The 22775-nt window shown below is 40.7% G+C and overlaps 1 long non-coding RNA gene across 1 annotated transcript; it reads left to right on the top strand.

Annotated features, from left to right (window-relative positions):
* Window positions 1–15292: 15292 nt before the first annotated feature.
* Window positions 15293–19158, top strand: LOC311060706. Its single transcript, XR_014602304.1, has 2 exons — window positions 15293–15568; window positions 18840–19158. It is a non-coding gene; the product is annotated as an uncharacterized lncRNA (long non-coding RNA).
* The last annotated feature ends 3617 nt before the right edge of the window (window positions 19159–22775 follow it).

The following is a 22775-nucleotide window of genomic DNA, read 5'->3' on the forward strand; positions in this document are numbered from 1 at the left end:
AATCTTAAAATGACACTGATGCGTTCCCCGTCTTAATGGATTAAGGGGTGGTGGTAGATAACTTTTTTCAGTTTTTGATTGATTGATTGAATAATTTATTAGTCAGAAATGTAAACGAGGTACAGTCAGTCATTAAGGCTAAAAGGAATGGATAACACAAGAGAAATAGTTGTTAAGGAAAAATACAACAAAACAAATGTCTGTCTGTCTTATCTAATTCATTATGGGGCATCTGTGTGTGGCAGAGTTAAGTAAGTGAGGGTGATCTCTGTCTTCCTACAGGTTGGTTGGGCACCTGTTCAGCAGGAAGTGAATCTGGGAAGGTTTACATGTTCCTCTGCATGCATTAGCCCTCCCAGAGAAACTTCTCACTTTTTTTCTGTTGGCCGACTACTTTATAGGCTTTTAACTTTAAATAACTAAAAAATGCACAAAAAAACTACAAAAAAAACAAACTACAAAAAAAACAAAAACTACAAAAAAAACTAAAATAGAATATATGTCTGTCTATCTATCGTATGTATGTTTACTGGTTTCTTGCAGCCTCTTCTTTTGTCTGTCCTCTGTGCTACTCAGCGGTAGGTTTTATCTTCACCAGTCAGTTGGCCTCGCGTCTGGCGGGCTAGCTTGAGCCGCCCTTCACTGTTGTGATCACTGGCCTTGGCGACTTGCGGGGCCAGGCTCTAGGTAGCGTCTTGCGCCTGAGTGTTTAGCGTCTGTCTGTCTGTCTGTCTGTCTGTCTGTCTGTCTGTCTGTCTGTCTGTCTGTCTGTCTATGGGGCGTCTGGGTGTGGTAGAGGTAAAACAAAAAAACTCTCCCACCACCGCAGCAGAAAGCTGGGTTCAACACCCAGCAGCAGAAGCGGTGCCTCCAGCATGGCCTGGCGCTCCATCAAACACAATTGGCCGTGTTTACGGGTGGGAACTTAATCTGGTGATGGATCAGGTGACCGTCCTTTTTGCTGCACTATAGAAGCTACTGTGTGTATGGGAGGATGCACACCGTAGTTTATACCTCCCCAGCTGTGGAGGTGGTGGTGCCAGCAACAGCGACTGAAGGACACTTGGGGACAATTGGGAATTGGCGATGACTAAATTGGGATCTCCTCTCATGGGTTGTCACCTTGACGTGGTAGAGGAGCTTGTGTTATCCCAGTGACCCAGAGAGCTAAGCTCCTGGCAGGTCCAACCATGCCGGACAGCTCGAAGGGTAGGGATCAGACTAAGGACAACCCCTAGTTAAAATATGTTACAGAAATCACCACAAGAAACCAAAGCCCGCCAGCAGACGTCCAAGGATTCACCAGCCACAACAACACCTGTGCAAGGTAGGAAGCCCCTTTGGGCATGAAATGGAATCTTCTGGAGCCAAAAGAAACCATCAGAGATGGAGCCTGGTATGTAAGAACCAGAGCCATTAGAGTGTTACGCCACCTCCGGTCACTTCATCAGGCCAGGTCTTCTACATAGCCTTCTATTGGTGAATAGTGACAAAGCCCTGAACCATAGGTTTAGGGAATGCACTGGAGTCTATGAGCGTTTGTCACTATTTCGAGTTACATGAACCATGTGACCGGTGCTGTGACTGGCGTAACTCTGTAATGAATGGCTCTGGTAACAACTATTATATACACTGTTATGTGACTCATTATGCCAATGTTTCCTTAGTATTGTTGTTGATGATGTGTTCAGAAGCTCTACTGTGAAGGAAACAGGTTTGTGAGCAGTGTTGCCATGTAAGCGACTATGGGATAGTTTTTCTGTAAAGTCACTTGTAAATATTGGTGGTGACTGTTTTTTGGGCTTGTTTCTAAAGTGTAGTTATTTTATTTGGGCTTGCTGTCTAAAGTTGTTTAACACTAAGACCAGGAAAGTATCTGTCATTTTAGATTTTAAACACTTTAACCATTATTTTATATTTTGGCTATTCAAAAATAGCAGATATACAAGCTCATAGCGCGGCACAGCGGCACTGAGTGGCGCGCTGTGCAGAAATCTTTAATTTGGTTGAGTTAATTATACATTATAGTCAAGTTACTAGGGGTGGGACGATATATCGATATCGCAATATTTATACGTTGTTTTTCCGACTCTGTATTTGTGTAATGATGATTTTGAACTGTTTGGTGCTATTTTATTTGTTTATGAATTGAATACAAGGACTATCGTGATATATCGTTGGTGAAATTTCATGCAATATATTGTGATATCGCAATATATCGAATATAGTGATATTATTGTTATCGAGGGCCTAATATCGCCACAGATATCGTATCGTGAGATACCCATATCGTCCCACCCCTATAGTCAACGTAGTGTAGCATATGTAGAGACACTGTAGTTTATACAGTAGCCTGCTGTGTGTAATAATGCTTCTTCCATGTGCTTTTGACAGCTGTCTTGGAGGAGCTGGTGAATACTGGACGTCTTACTCCAAACCACAGAATGCATGGGTGGACTCCTTCCTTAAGCAGAACGGATATCTGGGTACCCTTTCTTAAATGATGTACTATGTTCTCAATATTAAGGTTATGGACATTGGACATTCTTTTTAATACACTATGACAATCCACAATACAATCATCAGTGTTAATTAGGCCTGTGAGGGTATACATTTCTAAAATGGCAGATCTGCAAGCTCAACACATCGTATGGAAACGTGTTGTGATCTTGTAGATGTATTTTTCACTTTTCGTCCTATGACGAGGTTTATAGGGCTTAACCACTTGAACTCCAGCATGCCTATTCTGGGGGGAACATTCGCCAAATATAGCAGATCTACAAGCTCAACGTGCGGCATGGGTGAGCTTGTAGATGGATCATTTCACTATTCATCACATGACAAAGTTTATAGGGCTTAAGAGGTTAACACTGAGGATGTTACTGTGTAACTGCCCACTATACCAAGTGTACCGAGTGGGCCTCTGACATAGACCTTCTGCACATATGAACATATAAACGGAGCTATTACCTCTAAACACTTTTGAAATCTGAGGCTGTTTTCTCTCTCCCTGACTTTTGCAGAGCTGTCTGTCAGTGGAGGATGGTGTGATGCTGATCAACCAGGCCCGTCAGTGTGCTGTCTTCTGCCAGGGTGCTGGCAGACACGGTGGTAGTCAGCGAGAAATCCATCAACAACTGCCTTTCTCTATTTGATGACTCCATACAGCTTAAAGCTCAAATGGTACAGCTACTGCATATATCTTTACGGAGATATACATTACAGGTGACATTTAACCACTTAAACGCTGTATACTTTGTTGACCGGGGTCCCCCAGACGTCTATACTTGGTCCCCTCCTTTTCTTCCTCTACATCAAATCTCTTTGCCAATAACCAATCTACAAGCTCACAACGCGTCACGTTGTGATCTTGTTGATTGGCTATTTTTGGCAAATGTTGGCCGAATGTTAGCCTCTTATAAAATTCCCAGAATAGGGACACTAGGGTTCACGTTTAAGGGATTTAGCAGTGCATTTGTAGAATACACCTCAATTACTAGATCTGCTCATTACAAGTAACTAAAGGAGTACTAGACATCATTCAGCCACTAGATGTCACACTTGTACAAAACCTCTGTTACATGCTATTTGTTATTTCCCCATCACTTAAATAAGGCAGCATTAGTTGATATGCTTTTGCAGTTAATTGCGTGTATGTGCGCTGTTGATCCTGTTGGCCAGTGGGACCTTTGAGGGGGTTCCAGGGGGTCCCCAGCTAAATTATTGATAGTTAAGACCAAATAAACCCACAGGTCTGTAACTCTGAGTGTACAAATGGAATAATACATATCAAACTGGGGGACCGGGTCCTTGAAATTAAAACATTTGAGAACCACTGCTGTTACATACAGTTACATGTACTTATTGTGCTGTTGGCTGCAAGTTGGTGTAGCAGAGTGTGTTATTTTCTCTTAAAGGAGTAGTTCACCCAAACAATGACTTATTTTTCTATCGATTACACACCCCATGAAGCATTGAATTTATGGAGATTGTTTAGTTTTTGTCGCATTCCTGACCCAATAATTTGATGACTGGCGGAAAGATGCTAATGTATCCGGCAGGAGACTCAAAGAGTCCTTTGAGTCTCCTACCGGAGAGACCGCCGGTCATAAAATTATTGGCTTAGGAATGCGACGAAAAAAGGTCCATGAATTCAATGCGTCAGGGGGTGTGTAATTGATAGAAAATAAGTCCTTTTTTGGGTGAACTACTCCTTAAATCATAACTATTTTAATTGTATTCAAATGTCCTTTTATGTGTTTTAACCCATTAAGGCCTGAGGTTCCGATTCTACAAAATGTCTTTTAAATCCTAACAATTTTCTGGGAAAAAAGTATGTTTCTATATCAGTGGTTCTCAAACTTTTTCATGTCAAGGACCCCCATCTCAAAGTGACAGTATTCACAGGGGGGAAAAAAAAGTATAATAACCATACCCTAAGAATGTCATTAGAGGTCAGAGACCTTGTTACAGTACATATAATATTACAAGTTTTGTTACGGTAGACCTGGCAGAGCAGCAATTGTGTGTCTCGTTGTAAATCCTCGAAGCAAATGGCACGAAGGACCTGCCAAGTCTCATGCAGTTCCACCCCGGGGAGGTGAATTTGTTATTTCCTCTCTTGCTCAGGTGCCCCACTATATCTAGGTGGAGGGGGTGGGAGGGATTCTCCATGATGGCATCCAGCTTCCTCGTTGTACGCACCTTGGCCAACTCCTCCACCCCCTCTCCAGTGAGGTCCCCACGACGGAGCCCGCCTTCCTCACCTGCCCGTGAGGCTACTGTCACGGTACCGGGAAACTGGTGAACCCAAATGCAGAGACTAAACACAGAGTCAGGTAAACAGATCTTTATTCAAACCAAGGTGGAAGTAGGCGTGGAAGTGAGCAGGCAGGCAGGCAGGCAGTGGAACAGGTGAGCTAGGTTCTGAACCAGAGGAGAAGAGTTTGAGTTGCAGGTAACACAACAGTAGGAATTATACTAGGTAACACAACTTGAAATACACTAGTAACTTCACTAGCAAATACAACTGACAAGAGTCATGCTACTACCATGGAAGGTTGTGCAATGATCTGACGATGAGTGGAGAGAAGACCAGGGTTCAAATACTGTGAGGGTTGATGAGTTGATGGCCGGCAGGTGCGTCAACTGAGGGAGACGAGGTGACCATAGGCAGGTGTGCCAAAGCTGCAAGGCAAGCCCACGCTCACACAGAGCCACAGACTGTGACAGCTGCATCAGTACAAATGCAGTCAGACAAGGCTTATTAAGATGTCATCAGACAGAAGAATAAACAAGCCTTCATTACTGGAAGTACTTTATCAGCCAAGCCTACTTTATAGTATATCAGTACAAATGCAGTCAGACTAGGCTTATTTGAGATACCATCAGACGGAAGAATAAACAAGCCTTCGCTACTGGAAGTACTTTATCAGCCAAGCCTACTTTATAGGAAGTATGAAACATGGAAACATGCTTGCTCTACAGTATGAACTAGACCGACCTTACTTTCTTTCTCTATGAGCTTTGTGGCACAGACTGCGGGCACACATGTGCCAGCAGCATTGATGCTAGCTGCGCTCTGCAAGTGTGCTCTGAGGGCTGTTTCTGTGATGAGGGTTATCTCAGGAGTGGAGGCCAGTGTGTCCCTGTGGAACGCTGTGGCTGCCAGTACGATGGATTCTACTTTGTGGTAAGTTGCATTCCAGTCAGTTCCTCGTATTTTCTTTTCACTTTGTCCACTTAGAGCTCCACTGCACAACTTTTTGATAACTATTATGTCCCATACAAATAAGTTGCATTTTTAAGCAACAAATCCCACCCTTCCCTGACTGTGTCTCAGGGGTTTCACTAAGGCTAGAGGCTTTACTGTATTATTTGGTAGGGTATGACATACATACACACTTTAACCATGGCATACTGAAAAACAACAATCATATGAAAGTTCAGATTAAAATATTAACAGCAGGCATTCATGTGATTTGACCAGGATGATCCACACACATTGGCCACTTTGACTTACTTGGTGCTTAAATGTTTCTGCTGTTTGTGTGATCACTACCAAAGAAGCAAACACATTCCATTCCAGCCTATAGGTCTCCATCAAAAATCCCTCAAAGCCCTCACATTTGAGCATATATTCCAAGTTTAATTCACCAGTCCTATTTTGTGCAAGAAAGTTGAAATATAGATTGTCTAGATTGCAGTGTTACGAATAATGAGCACATACAGTAACTAGTGCAGCAAAAGGATGTACTGTACTGTACAGGTGCAGAGTGGAAAAAACATGAACATGACTGGCAACATAAGAGCCACTGACAACATGAAACAGAAGTAAAGCGAACTCAGGTAGAACCACAAACCACAATATGTGTAGCATGATTTCTGATCGCAGTGTGCTTCTTTCTTTCCCCTTTAACATGTTGCAGGCTGGGGAGTCTTTCTGCACACCCGGTTGCTCCCAGCGATGTGAATGCTTTGCCCCGAATGATCTGCGTTGCTCTGCTGTGTCCTGCACCCCCACGCAAGAGTGCACTATCAAAAACGGCCAACTGGGCTGCTTTGATGCGTTGACCACCTGCACTGTGTGGGGGGACCCCCACTATGTCACCTTCGATGGTGCACTGGCTCATTTCCAGGGCATCATCAGTGAGAGTGTGAATCGCACTGGCACTGAAACTGGGTTCAGAGTGGTCGCGACTAACAATCACCGTGGCAGCAATCGTGTGTCATTTGTGTCAGCAGTGGACATATACCTGTCAAATGAACAAGAGACAGCCTATATCAGGATTGGAGTCAACAGGATAGTGAAGGTAAATGCATTGCTAAAGGGAAACTCAACCCTATGCCACTTCAGTGACTTTTTTTTGTTGCTACCAAAAGGTAAAAGTAATCTAAAGGACTAGACTGAGCCTGGGACACAGTAACACAGCTGCTAGTTATTGTATGAACATAATACAGAAAAAAGATAACTGAATCCAGAAGCAGTGTTAGACTGTGTTTGAGAGTCCCCAAAAAAGAAAGAGAACAAAAGTGTATGTAAAAAGCAACACTTTAGACAGCAGATGTGTAAAAGCTAATTCATACAACAGCGTAGAATGCCAAAAAGAGCTGATCTTCCAATTAAAACGTGACATATCGTGGTACTTTTGGACAAGCGACATGGCTGTAGGATGAAATATAGATTAGGCTTAACCTGAGCCTCTCCATATCCTTGCTAGATGTGGGGCCACAGATGACCGTAGCGGTGGCGGCGTAGAGAACTGTCTCTTCAATGAGGAGTACTCACAGCTGTGTAGCATCATCACCAACACAACTGGCCCGTTCAGCACCTGCCACTCTGACCCTCAGCCATTCTTCACTTCCTGTGTCTATGACCTCTGCCTCTACACGCCGGCCAATGGCATGCTGTGTTCTGCTGTCTCGGCCTATGAGACAACCTGTGCAGTCTTGGGGCTGGAAATCCCCCAGTGGCGTGCTGATTTGCAGTGTGGTACGTAGACACTGCTTTGACAAATTGCCAAGATAACACAAAGAAATGGTTTGGGGAAAAAAACTCCACTATTTAGTATTTTCCACTTTTTCTTACCCTGTCTTGTTTATTTTATGTCTCCATGTCTCCAGTGGAGACAGACCCCTGTGAGGAGCTGGGCTGTGTCGAGCATGAGTGGTGAGGGGAGAAGAGTGGTGTCTACGGCTGCTTCTGTGATGAGAACCACCATCGCCGCAACAACGAGAGCTACGGTACGGTTCAGGTCACAATGAACAACTATGATGAAACCGTCTTTCAACTGATAGGTTAACAATGCTGTATGGATTGTCTGTTAATTACATGAATGCAGTTGTTCTGACAGTGGAATGGTTGTACTGTATGCCAAGTCAGCCCGTCAGGGCCCTGAGACTTGGGAACAATCTACATGGGGTGTAGAGGTTCAGGAGTCTGAAACACTCAAGTATATGATATGACAATTGCACATTATTATTATAAGTATTCCACTCGACCTGTGCATGTTATTATATTTGTAAATGTACTGTATGTAACATGTTTGAATCCATGAGAAAATATGAACTTGTCCTATTCACATGAACTGTAATGGGTCTGATTGGGGGGGATAATTGAATCAGTGTTGCCACCCGAGGTTACTAGTAATGGGTGTGGTGCACAACAGAGGGGTGGAACGAACCAAACCGTTTGTGCCAGTTTGAACGGAGGAGGAAAGCAGAGACCTTGAAGCGCCAGTTTATACCGTTTTGATTCTAAGTTTAAACGTGACATTAGACTGCAGCTAAGGTTTAAAGGACTTTCGAGCCCAGCGGAGGTTGGAACCGGCCGTTTATACCGTGCGTTGGGACTTCGAGCGCTGCGGGGGGGATTGGAGCCGACAGCCGAAACCGGTGAGATCAACCCGAGCGTGCTGTTCTTCTTGGAATACAAATTAGAGGGGTACCCCGACATTTAGATATTATTTGGGCCGCATCGGGCGGAGAAGACCTTTATTTTCGTTTGGATTAAAAGGAACTGTTGCGTCGCGGACGCGCGTTAAGAAGAGGACGGTCGCGGGGACTGTTTATTTATTTATTTAAGCAGCGTGCGTGCATGACAGACTCTTAAACGCCGTGTGTATTTGTTTATTCTTTTTGATTGCATTGTGACCCGCGGGGTTACAAGGGACAGTGGGAATTGTTTGGGAGGGAGGGGCAGTTAAAGTGATTATTGTTTGTTTTTGATTTATTTGTTTGTTTGGCTGTTTATTTTATTTATCAGGGAGAGCAACAGGGACAGAAGTCATTTTGAAGTGTTATTATTTGGTTTAAATACCGTTTGACCTGTCAATTAACTCCTGGCTATTATATAAAAAATCTTATCAGTTAAAACACCCACCGATCTCGTTGTTTTTCCTTTTTGGTAGTGATTATCCTTTCAGATAAAAAGGCCGATTGTTACAACATTTTATTAATGACATGATAGGGTCTGAATGCAGTAGAGTGTAGAGTCCTTATTAATCCTCAACAGGAGATTCTTGCATTTGGATGTGTGCAGTGGTGGAAGAAGTACTCAGATGTCTTGCTTAGGTTTAAGCAGCAATATAAAAATTGCCTGTTACAAGGACATGTCCTGTATTCAAATTTGACTAGAGTAAACATACAAACGCATCGGCATGAAGATGGACCCTTTCGTTTTAAGTATAAATTTGCATCCCTAATACACTTTTCCCCCGACAGAGCAATGGGTCCTACTTCATGTACAAGAATGTCATCCAGGGTGAGGTGGACCCCCATGACACGATCATCAGTCGTCAGAGGAACATCCACCTGCCTTTCAGCTGCGAGTACCCTCTGACCCAGTCTCTGTCTATGGCTGTCGGCATTAACCCCGTAGAGAGGTGAGAGCATTACCATCCCATTATCCATGACCCATTCCACCACAAAACGCACACAGCCCATCCATCAGGTTTCAAGATTTTCATCCAGAAAAGGTTGAGAATAACTGAACTTGAACTAGAACAAGGCTCTGGGTGGGGCATGACCATCTGCCAGAGGATGTATTTCATAGTACCTGTTTATGAAGATAAAGCAACAGCAGGGGGCAGCACATGATAAACCACAGAAGACAGCATTGCTCATTGTGGTCAAGCCTTCATACTATGATGATGATATGCTCAGATTCTTTAAATGTGATGATATGTTTTCTTAAAGTATACTGTGTTAGTTTCATTGATCCAAACCGGAACACAATCAACTAATTTATCGAAATCAACTAATTAAAATAAAATGCTCTGAAAATGCATGCGGACCACCCATCAGCCCAACCATCTGCCAGAGGATGTATTTCATAGGAGAGATAGGCTACTGTGCGATTTAATGTGATGAGTATTAACACTGTAACTGATCCCTTGCACCTCCTGCACAGTAAAATCATCAGTGTTAAAGCTTTCAAATAATTGTAGTAAAGTAAAAGTACAATATTTGTCTCTGAGATGTTAGATGTAGTGGAGTAGACGTAAATGTACTGAAAATTAGAAATACTCCAGTAAAGTAAAAAATACCTTAAAATTGTACCGTACAGTACTTGAGTAATTAATGTACTTAATTGTACTTAACTGGGGGACCCCACTTTGAGAACCAATGTTTTAAACGGATAAGAATTGTAATATCAGGGTCCACGCAAACCCAACGGGCACAAGATGACATGATGGGGAAGTTGAAGGTCTTCTATCTCAAAGTCATTATCATGTGATTGACCTTTTAATCTTTTCTACTCATTTGTAATATTTTCAACTAATGTTTAGTTTTCGCTCAAATTGGAATATTTCAAATGCAACTTTGAGCAATGGTTGATGCAGCGCCGTTAAGATTATGATAGCCTACTACTTCAGGTAAGACCCAAGGAAGAAGTACTCAGATATTTTATTTAAGTAAAAATAAAGTAGCAACATATCATTTATTTTAAAAAGAGAGAAAAAGATTGTACATTAATCAAAAGGGTTGCCCAACTGAGAATATTGCACATTATAACAATCGTAATTAAAGAGCTGTAGAATTGTGTGTGTGTGTGTGTGTGTGTGTGTGAGACAACATCAATACGGTAAACATGACAGGATCATAATGGTAAAACGGTGACAAATCATTCTCCTTATTGGCCAACATAGAACAAGAGTTTCTAATGTATTAACATTGTATCAGAACTTGACAGCACAGCAATTCAGTGATGACGTATAGAGAATCTAAGTTAATAAGATGAAAATGTAGAAAAGAACAGGACAAATGGTGGTCATTATTCTTCTCCCCTGTGTATCATCAGATGGCCAGCCCATTGTCGTGGCGGCCATCTGTTGAAGAGGCCTGCTCCTGAAGGTGGTCTTTATAGGGGTGGCAGGTGGTAATTATATGTTTGTCAGTCTGCTCGGACTCGCTGCACACACTCACATGCAGTGTTGCCAGTGTCTGTGAGAGAAACAAGCAACCAGGTCTAGGAAAACCAGCCCAAAAGAAGCGACTATGGGCTACATGAGCACTTTAACATATACATCGGCTATTTTCAAATAAAATATTACGGGGAAATTATAATAAGCGGATCTGGCAACCCTGCTCACATGCTGCACTGTCTGTCAAGTCCCACTTTTGAAGCAGCGTAGGCGGTTCAGCAGGGTCTATCGCCGGCTTAGTAGGACTTTCTACTTGACCTTCTTCGCAGAAAATAGTCAATCTACAAGCAAATGTCAGAACTTGGCACAAACGCTGTTCAGACAATAGTCACATCAGGGGCCCCTGGTGGCCCCAGGCACACTGTTGCTCCAATCTGCACCAAACTTGGCACAAACACTTTTCAGGGGTTTGCCTAGCCTGGGCAAAAATAATGTAGTAGGCCACTAATGAATCAGACTTTTTGATTAAAAAAAAAGTTTATTAGTTGCATTCAGTAAGCGATGATCACTCACTTCAGTGAGTGAAAAATCCATATTAATGCTTTAGAGATATGCAAAGTGCAAGAAACGAACAGGGTTTTCATGGGTACGTTTCCAAAACACATTAACCACACAAAAACATGATTTTGTTTTTGTGGGGGGGGGCATACAATATGCATTAATCTCACATCCACGTTATACCTCCCTACCCCAATTCTGGCACTAATGATATTTTTCCTTTGGTGGTCAGTTCACACCACTTTGGTTCAGTCAGGTTATGGCCTTTAGCCTAGCAAGTTCTTTTTTTGTACATTGACAATACATTTGAGTATCGTTAGATAGAAATACATGTGCTGTTCATTTTATTTCCACATTCAAGCTTTTCCTCTGTAGTGCAGACTGCATATCCATTGTGTATTTTGACTATTATCTACACCTCTTTGAGTTCTCTCTTCATCTTCTTAAACTCCCGGACAGTCTTCTCACAAAGCCTGGCTGATTCACGGATACAATGTCTTAACTTGTAATCTTGGTTTGAGGTTGATATGGAAAAGATAATGGTGTTCAATAACAGTTGAAGTTGCTTCTCTATGTGAGCCTGAACTACAGGCACAGTCAGAACCTCCTTGCTCACAGTTGGCATATTATCCATGCTATTAATGAGACTTTTAAATTCTGCTGTGTCTAATAGACTTCTCTCTGCCTGTACCATCAGTGAGGATTCTTCACTTAAATCCTGGCAAATGTCTATCATCTTTTTCAGGCATATCATTTGTGGTTCGACAATGATTAGGAACTCTTCACCCAGATCTTTTACACATTTTGTGTACATGTTCTCCATCATTATCTTTGCTGCATTTGCAGCAAAAAAAATAACAAAACCAGCTAGTATCAGTAAGGCTAAAATCCCCGAAAATGCAAATCTAAGTAATTCTAAGTAAATATCGGATTGGACCTTCTCTTTCTCTATGGGCAAAAATGTCGAAAATACACATAACCCTAAAAATGCAACCCACAGTCCAACTGCCTTCTTTGCCATGATTATGTTAGTATGCAACTCTCGAAGATCATCAGCTATTCTCATGAAAATAAGCCCAATGTTTTCCATCCTCCCTACGTTGGCATCAAATTGTGCTGCAAATGACACAGCACTCCTACAGAGTTTGATTGGTTGAGGAGAGAAATGACCTGGTTCCTCATTACGTCTTGTCATTTTGTACTCAAAGGTTAAATCAGACTGTCCACAATGTCTTTCTCAGTTGAAACCCTCGGTCTGCAAGCTTTGTAAGTCATCAACTGGGTTTTTCCATGTGTCTGTTTGACTCATAAATTCAGACTTCTTGCAACACCAACCTGGAAGTGGAAAACAAAGATAATTTGTATTTGTACAGGGAGCTTTCATACACCGAATGTAGTTCAAGGTACTTTACATTATTAGATACATTGTATCTGTTACAGGTCTCAGATCTAAGACCCATATGCAGATAAGGTTGCTGGAAAGCCCTGGTAAGGCCTGTTAAATCAGGAATAAAATAATTGAGACAAGTGACGATGTCTTGCTCCAGTCAGCCTTTTAACCAAAACAGAAAAATATAGGGAATGCTCCTTTAAATGTCTGTCATAGACAGTAGTATGGAAATTAACTAGCATACTGTACTGCTACAAATAGGTACTGGGTAAGTATTAGTACTAGTGATGAGTTTAATTAAGACTTTGGAAAAGAAAATCGTTCTGAACACTTCTACTAATCTAAAGACAAAAATTAAATGATCTGGAGCCCAAGTCTGCCTTGATCGCAAACAAACAGTACAGATTCACCATTTTAGGAGCACTTAAAAACAACAGTTTGGACTTTGGACACAAAATCACTCAAATTGACACATTACTTCACAAAAATAGATCTCAAATGAAAACAATATCTTCACCAACAACTGTATGCAGTTTATGACACTTTAGTGTTGAACCAACCTGTTGGAACAGGAATAAAACAGAGACAAGTGAGTCTTGTTCCAGTCTGCCTTCCTCAGCAGAATCAAGATTCTAGCAGAATGAGAAAGAGTAGTCAGTTCATCCAAAATGTGAGTCACTGAGAAAGAATTGAATCACCACACTGCCACCTAGTGGTGGCAACACTAGGAAAGTCCCACTGTATGCAGTGCTACTGAGAAACCTTAGTCAAAGGGATAATTGTCCATGCTGGTTCACATAGAAACATTCTTTTCACAAAAATAACAGCTTTAAAATAAAAACGAAAATAAATACACAAACAACATAAATGTGACCATACATTTTGTGTGCGTCACATACAGTATCTGCAAAAAAATAAAAACGTAGTGTCCCATGGTGTATGCGTGGTCTGTTCCCATAAAATATATAAACCACACAAGGTCCATACAACTTTATCAAACACCAAAGTTACACCCACAATTGTTTCTTATTTGGAAAAATATAATATACCCTGAGCACGGTGCAAAACGCATATTTTTGATATTTGCTTTTTTCCCAATTAATATTGACTGTACTATTTGTGGTCTCACCCTCCCTTCAGCCCATTAGTGTGTTGGTTCACATCATGTATTATTTTTTCGTGTGTGGGAAAAAGTGCATTAAGAATTCATTTTCCTGAACTTGAACTGTCAAATTGGTGGTGTTGCTGTTTTGTGTGAATGGTGGTTAAATACAATAAATACATTTTTAATCTATTGCAGAAGAAAGAAAAGAGAAAAATAAACTATTTCCAACCTGTGTGCCGGTGCCCACAGGTACCAGATTTTAACAATAATATAACATTAATATAAAAATACTGCGATAATTAGGAAGTATGCCACGTTAGTTCCATTGACCCAAGCCAGAACACAACCGATTGATTGATCATTAAAATAATCCTGCCCTGAAAATGGGCACGGCCCACCCATCTGACCATTTTAAGTGGTGAGATGGGTGGGCCATGAACGCTTTTGCGATTTTCAAGTGGACCCTGATCCAGAGAAGGTTGGGAACTGCTGCTGTAAGATGTTTTAATATGTCTGTTGTTGCTTCATCTTTGTTGTATGTCTGTCCTTATCACACCTGTTCCCCCCTCCCCCCTTGTTTGTTGCTAGGTTTGATTGAATAAAGTTTCTTTTTTTTAATCAGTCACACATGCATACAGAGTGTTTGAGTCTGTACATGTCAGTCACACATAAAGTAGGGCTGGGCGATTAACCGAAAATGTATAAAAAAACTGACATTTAGAACCTCTTAACAGACTTAAAATGAATCTGTATCAACAAATCTACACAAAAACATTCTATATGTTTTTTTTTATAATCAACTAAATTGATTAATCTGATCACAATCTGTTCACCCAAAAAAACACTTTTTTTCTATCGATGTGTCACCCCATCCAGACCGGTCCGCTGGTCATCAAATTATTGGCTTAGGAATGTAACAAAAACAAAAACAATATCCATGAATTCAAGTCTCCAGGGGGTGACTAATCGATTGTCATTTTGGGGGTGAACTATCCCTTTAAGCCCTATTATACTTACTTGTACAATGGTGGCGTGGGAAAATAGCCGATCGTTGTGAGCTTGTAGATTTTCATTAGTTATTTACAAAATAATCGGCGCTCAGGGGGGCACTGTGGTAAAGTATGTGACAACCACCGTGGAGGTTGTGAGTTGTGAATGAAGCCTCTACATCCTCCTGGTGGGGGCTCCTCACTGCAGTACGATACAACAGCAGTGACAACACAGAAATGTGTGTGGGGAGGAAATAATTGGCAGAACTAAATTGGGGAGAAAAAAGGGTAAAAAGCAAAAATAAACCCAAAATAAATAAAAGATAATCGTTCAGTAATCGTAATCGAGGCAAAGGTTTGAAATAATGGTGATATTGATTTGAAGTCATCGTCCAGCCCCTAACACAAAGTAACGTGTAACCTCCCAGGTGGCGCGCGAGGACAAGAGGAAAGGCATCTCGTTCGCCAGCGAGCTGAAGAAGCTGACCAGCCGGAGCCGCAGCGTGTCGAGCGGCAGCGGGGTCAGCCAGTCGGTGACTCTGTGCCACGACGGCCCAACGCACAGTAAGGATGAGCGGGCTGCATGCTGTGTGGCTCTGACAGAGATCCAGGAGTGAGACTGACACTCTGCCTGCTGTGTGTGCATGGAAAGACAACAGAGGTAATGCTCTGGTTTCCCTCTAACATCTAGATGTAGATGCAGTACACAGTAAAGCCCTCACTGTTAGACGGTGGTGTAAGCAGGGGTCATCAACGTGTCCGTACACAGACAAAATGTCTGGAAAGATTTGTCCATGTCCGTGGCAAATTTTAGATTGTGATTAATATTTTGTTCATCCAATGTGCGATGAAAGCACTTTCTGTCCACATTTTCTTCAGAATAGCTAGGACACTGATTTAATGAATGCAGAATGTCATTTTAAAATGTGTATGACATTGTCATAGACACTATGGCACATTATGAGTCCACTAGTGTAAATTTAGGGCTAGATCTATGTGTTTCTGGTAATATTATTGACAAAAATAAGGTTTGACAGAATTGTCCATCATAAACCGGAATGGTGATGACCTCTGAGTGTAAGTGATACTTTTGTTAAAATAAGTGTTAAATAGCTATATTCTCATAGCATTTATTGCAACAGACTGTTTGTTCAGTAACAGGGGTCTCCTCACCTCTACAGCTCTTTAGTAAACATAAGATACCAGTTTCATCCAATCAGGAGAGAGAACCCATATAGGACACGGGATTAACAAGTGAAATTGGAGCAGGAACACAAGCTAATAAATGATCGTTGTGTGGGGTTCTCTCTCCTGATTGGATGAAATTTGTAACCCACCTGAAAATGGATTTTCATATTTTAGTTCATTAAAAGCTGAAGAGACGGGGAGACTCCTGTTACTGAACAAACACTAAAGCAAGAAATGATTACTATCAAAATATAGAGATTTAACTTTTAACAATAAACGTGTTGTTTTAACCAAAAAAAATATCACTTACAGCGACCCTTAGTGGTCCATTTAATTCCATTTGTAAACTCTCAGAGTTACAAATTAGTAAATTAACACTATTGTGCACGGTGATGGTTGGTGTGAATCTCTGGTTTTATGCTAACATATTCTTAATATGTAGCATATCCTTCATACTGTGTGGCATGGCGTATTTTGGGGTGTCATACTGTAGAATGACAGAATAAAGGTTGTCGCTTTATCGGCACGTTATTTCTTTGTGGATTGTACTAATGACACAAACAGTTTGAAAAAATATATTCTCAGGCAAATTAATCATAATTCAACCTAAAGTCTCCACTCTGGTTCACAACCTTAAATGGTGGGTATTTAATTCCTGCATCATGGAGATTAACAGAGACACAAACTGAAGTCAGCTTTACTCTGTAAAGCTAGAGGAAAGAAATACAATTATTTTACACATTGTAGAAAATAAAAGCACTCCTTGGTACAGTCCCAGTAAGTGTGAGCTGTAACTCAGTCTGGTATGTGCTTAACGACAGTCATGGTGAATGGTTACTCTGTGAGGACATTGTGTCTCTGTTGTTGTCACTAATGGAGTGAAGCAATGTACAGTCTCATGTTTAAATGCAGGAGAAGCCATTCGCTCATCATCATTGCCCCCCCTAATTTACCTTTTAAGGACAACATCCCAACGTACGACCCATGTGTGGTGAGACAGAGTTTATAACCACTATACATAGGAGATGAGGTGTGTAGTCAATAGTCTTGCAGCTTATTCCGAGTTTACAGAACATGTTCAATCGTAACAGTAGCAGACGTCATGCAAAATACCCCAGAGCTAAGAGCTATCAAGTCTCAACAGCTTATAATTAATACGAAAAGAAGCAAACATCCCGCAGCAATAACAGCACTCAGTGATCATAACACCCTGACCCCAATATGCTTCTTTTTAATGGCCTTTAATTTGAACCACATTAATCTTGTCATCCCTATTTTGGACAAACTTTAGATAGGCAAAAGTAGCAGATCTACAAGTAGATCTGCATTTTTTTGGGCGAAAAGGTTTGTTGTAGATTGAAAAACAACGCACAAAGTGTGTTGAAGTGATGTTGATCAATTCCAAATATTATCAAAGTATTATGCGGCACCCCTGGACTTGATCCCCCTGATCTATGGTACTTACCAGGCCTGGAATGTCATCGTTTTAGGAACAAGGCCACTTGGCCTTTGGTGTAGTCAATTTATACACCATAGAACTATCAGCTAAATAAGTAAATACAGCTTTTTATTTCAGAATTCAGAATCTCAATTCTCAACAAGACACTGGTGTCTAAAAAACATAAAGAAGCAAAGGAAAAGAAGCAAAGGAGAAACAGAAAAGAAACAGAAAACAGAAAAGAAGCAAAGGAGAAAACGGTGAAATCAGCTGGCACACTGGGGCAGTGTGGACTCTGGACAGGGCATCACCTTGATGCCCTGTCCAGAGTCCACTGTCCACTGTCCACTGTGGCTTTAGGGTGTATCATTTTTTGAAGGGCATAGAGCAAAAACGAGGGGCTACGGAAACTCCTGCCCTGGTCTCTGCAGTTGTTTTCGTGTACTGCAGATCCTAGAAGGCTTCTGTCAAGCATGGTTGCAGAGCATTCTCTCGCTCTCTCGTGGTGCCTAATAATAGATGTAGTCACAGGGCTGAAGGTGGTGGCAATCAGCTAGTGGTGTTTGTGTGCAGCTTCCACCTGCTGTGAGTGGAGGAGAGCTTTGACAGCATAAGATTTCCCCACACCATCGGGGAAATCACAACAGGACAACAATTTCGTTAGCTAGGGCAGTTCTTTGTTGACAGTTGACAATCTTGATCTATTTATTTAATTAAAGTTTTGATTAAATGTTATTATCTCATTGCCTTAGTTAATAAATAAGGCTATGGATGTGATAAACATAATCGTTGTTATTCATCAGGTAATGATGTAAACATGATACTATAAATCCTAAAGTATCATGTCAAACTGTACTATGCGGTCCAAGAGAAACTAAAAACTAAAAACTAATAAAACTATAAAATAAAAACTATAAAATAATTGTAATGGGCAAAATATGCCATACTGCAATATGTTATTAAAAAAGCTATTTTTTAATTAAGTGTCATGTATTTATGTGTTTGTATTTAATATGTAATAATGCATGGATGTGGTATTTTAGGTTGTGGCTGTCATTCACTAACTACTACCAGTAGTTTCCATCATAGCATACACAACACAGGCATTTCATCAGCATATATACTGTATGTTATGAAATGCTGTTGGAAACACTTGATCTGCATCACATTGTATGGACTGTTGCTGAAACAAATAGTCTTTAACCGATTTTGTTTTTATCGTGGAAAGAATTGGAAAAAAGTTTGGGAATGCCAGGGTGGAATTGTCTAACCTGTCTTTAACCGCCTTCGTCTCTGTATTCTGCAGGGTATCTGTCTGCGGGTTTCAAAGCGTGGGTAGCGGAGGGCAGAGTTGGTGCAGAGAGGCTCCTCCTGGCCTCGTCCAAGGGGCAGCACCTCCGATCCCAACCCGAACAGTCCTCCACTTACTCTCTCACCCCCCCGACCTGGACACTTCACCTCCTCAGGAACTGGAAGGTCCACAAATGAAATCCACTGAGCGAGAGATAAGACGCGTTGACCAGTTGTGAACCTCGAGGCTTGATTTCCCTCTTTCAAAGAGAAACGAGGTGTTTGAGTTCTTTATTTTTGAATTACAGAAACACCCCTCTGGCACTCTTGGGCAACCCCCCCCCTTCAACCTGATTGGGTGGCTAATTCTATAATTCTATTCCTTCTCTAATTGGCCAGTTGTTTGAGAGATGGGTAGGGTTCAGGCGATGCCCCATTGTTTGGGTGGGTTATTGATGGGTGTGGGTCCGAGCCTCATTTATTGGTTTTAACTGACTGACCGGAATCCAGATGCTGTTTGTCTGTCTGAACGATGGACAGGAGTTTGGTCCAGTCAGATGGTCTGAGTCAGGGATCAATGCCGGGGCGCTTGTGGGATGAAGTCCTCCCCAAAGCCATGCTGAATGGAGGCTGTTGGAACGCTAGCTCTGGCTCCCGTTTGTTTATTGGTAGAACTGTGACTGGAAGGAGGTGGCATGGCCAGTGAGTACCCCGGGACAGCTGTTTTCCACTGAAGTCATCAGGGACGTGGTATCAGAAGGAGGAAGAAAAAGTCAACGTTATTATTCCCCTTTAGAAATAAATCACACTATAGTACCGTATGTCCAAAAACAAGTTCAACTGAGTTCTAGATGAAATAAACAAGTATGTTTTTGCTTTCATCCCAGAATCAGGGTGACACAAAGAGGAGATAGAGGACTGGTTTAGTGAATCAGAGTCAACAGTTCCGTCAAATTATTATCCATCAGTAATACACAAATGTGTCTTTACAGGGAGGGGTTTACAGTACATTTGCCTTTGTTGAGGCTTGGGTCTACAGGAGGATTATATCTATTGTATTTGATTGACCTCATATTTCAATTGTTCCCTCTCTCTGGTAGAACAAAAACACATAAAGGTCGGAGGTATACCTTCTCTCCCGTCATGTGAAAAGAAAGGAGGCAATGGAAGGAGAGTTAGAAGTGGATTGAGAGTAGATGACAAAAAGAAAGGAAGAATTGTCTTTTCTGTTTGGGCATTTAGAAGGTGGTTGACAAGCTGGCTTGTTTGATTGTTCTCTTATTGTTTGTGTTTTCACAGTACTGTACAGGCATGCCTGTTTGTTTTTTTTGCAATTTAGTTGGGCAACACAGCCTGCAACAGGCAGCAAAATGAGACACACGGTCAAAACGCTACCCATTGGTGAACTAAAAAGTTGCCCTGTTTATCTTCACCGTAACCACTTAAACCCTATATTTACAGCTTACAATTTAGGTATTTAGCAAATGCAAATCTCTTTCTCGAAAGTAACCGATCTACAAGTTTGTTGTGATGCGTTGTGAGCTTGTAGATCTGCTATTTTTGCTGAATGTTTGCCCATTATGACATGCACAGAATAGGTATGCTAGGGTTCAAGTGGTTAAAGGTGGTGACACTGGGGCATCATTTTCAGACAATACGGATGATGAGATATTCCAACATGTGTCTGAGGGAGTGTTGGTAACGTTCTCTCTCTTGGTTGCCCTAAAATATTGCCTGTTTTATCATGACCTTGAAACGTCTACAACTTTATAGTGATTTGTCTGAGGATGAGCTGTTTTACTCCAACTATCTTGGTACTATTATTAGATAAGAATATGAATTTAAAAACAAGAAATCTCATGAACCACATTTTGTTGTAGTGTTGGATATTCAAAATAATGTAGTGCTTTCTTTAGTACACAGTGGCTAGCTGTTTCATTTAGAATTTTAACAATGAATGCTACCACACATGTATTTCCCCATAATGTGGCTTCTTGTGGTTTCTTTTTTATATATAAAGGAAGTCGCACATTTTTTTAAATGTCTTAGATTTAGCACCAAGATATAGAGAAACAGTGTGGTCTTCATTACATTTTTGCACAGTCTTTTCTTTCTTTCTGCTGTTACGTTCAATGTTCTTGTTTCACTACTTTCTGTGACGGAGAGACAGATATTCAACTTAAGAAGATTTTTCATGACGTTTTTTCTTTTACTAATGATTTGGATAAAAAAAAAAAAATGGTTTTAGACAACGGTTCAATGTCAACTTGTTTTTGTTGTTGGAGATGTAAATCAAAATGTACATCTCTAAATAACCCTTTCAAGTTTTATTTTCTAACTTCCCATTTACAACTATTATATGAATATACATTTCACATTGAGCAGGCCTGTTGGCTTATGTTGTCCTTAGTGTTTTAAATAGCAAAGTTTTAGATTTTCATACACTAATGCAGTTGACAATAGTAATAGATTACCTGATATGGCTGGAGTAATTAAATATTTTTCTTACTGTCATCATATCCCACAAAATAGCAAAAGCTAGAAACCTTTAGATCTTAGAATATTTTTATGAAATTATTAGATTAGATAATAGCAATTTTGTATTTTTTAAGAAGGGGTGGCCTATTATAGACCCCTGGGGGACTCCGGTCAATGACATATGCAGGGGTTAATAACAATGGAGCTAGTTCAGTTGTTCTCAAACATTTTCATGTCAAATTGAAAATGTTTTGTGCCAGAGACCCCCATAGGACAAGATATGTCACCAATTGTCAGCATTTGTCAAAAACAGTAGATCTATAATACATCTAAAATACATCTTTAAACGTATTCCTCATTTAGTGGGGGACCCCACTTCGAGAACCGGTGGGCGACATGGACCATGAACGTTAGTTGGAGAAATGCTATCTAGGTTTTATCTTTTCAAAGGCTGTTGACAATAGAAAGCAAATAATAATAATAATAATAATAATGATTTACAATTATTCTGGCCTTGTCGTTTAAAGTTTCCTCCACAGTATATTTGAATTTGTACACATTTCAGGTATAGTTGTATACCATAACTTTACAGAAACACAAGTGAATTCTGCCACTTAGTAGGTAAAAAGGGCTGAATTGTGTTTAGTTTTCTTCTAATTGCAGCCATATATCTCAACATTCTGCAGTTTATTCTCTTAATTGTGACTATAGAATAGTGTTATTGTCTCACAAATGTGAGCACGTAAAAAAACAAAAACAAACTCGGAATTATGAGATATGAAGCAGGAATTGACAGGAAATAAATAAATGATTTACATTTAAAGTAGTAATTTTGAAGGAAATAAACCTCACAATTCAAGCCTTTTATTTGTATTTTGTGGTGGAAACGTCTTCTTGTAATGTCATTTTGGGGCCCTAATTTCTAACTTGTTTCTAGATTATATGTCCACAAGTTTGCTCGTGTTTTCAATTTTCATTATTAATGCTTTCTGTCCCTCGTAATGACATTTCTAATAACTTAATCACACTTTAACACGTCACCTACTGTACTGTCCAAGGAGAAAATATAAAAATGTTAACAACACTCTTCTAACTTGGAACAGTACACAATGGAAGTGTGAGTCCTTTTATTTCACCTTAAGTGACACTTTTTTTTGTTTGTTCTGAGGACGATTTGGCCCTGAGGGTTTTTATGTGTATACACAGTACACATGAAATGTGAAGGACCTAGAAGTAATGTTGAAGATTTAGTGCAATAGCAAGGTACTATGTCCTCATGCCTGTATGCTTTCATTGTCTCTGTTGGGATACTGTATCATAATAATGAAGTAATCACTGATCTATGGCTACTCCGAGCTATGGTATAGCTGCATGTACGGTAGGTTCTGGGCCCTATCTGCATGGGTGGGAGGACCCTGAGAAGTAGGAATATATCCAGTGACCATTAGTATCATATGATATAGGTCTTGATCTT

The sequence above is a fragment of the Gymnoscopelus microlampas genome (genome assembly GCF_963454915.1).
Source record: "Gymnoscopelus microlampas genome assembly, chromosome: 14".
Lineage (NCBI taxonomy): Eukaryota > Metazoa > Chordata > Actinopteri > Myctophiformes > Myctophidae > Gymnoscopelus > Gymnoscopelus microlampas.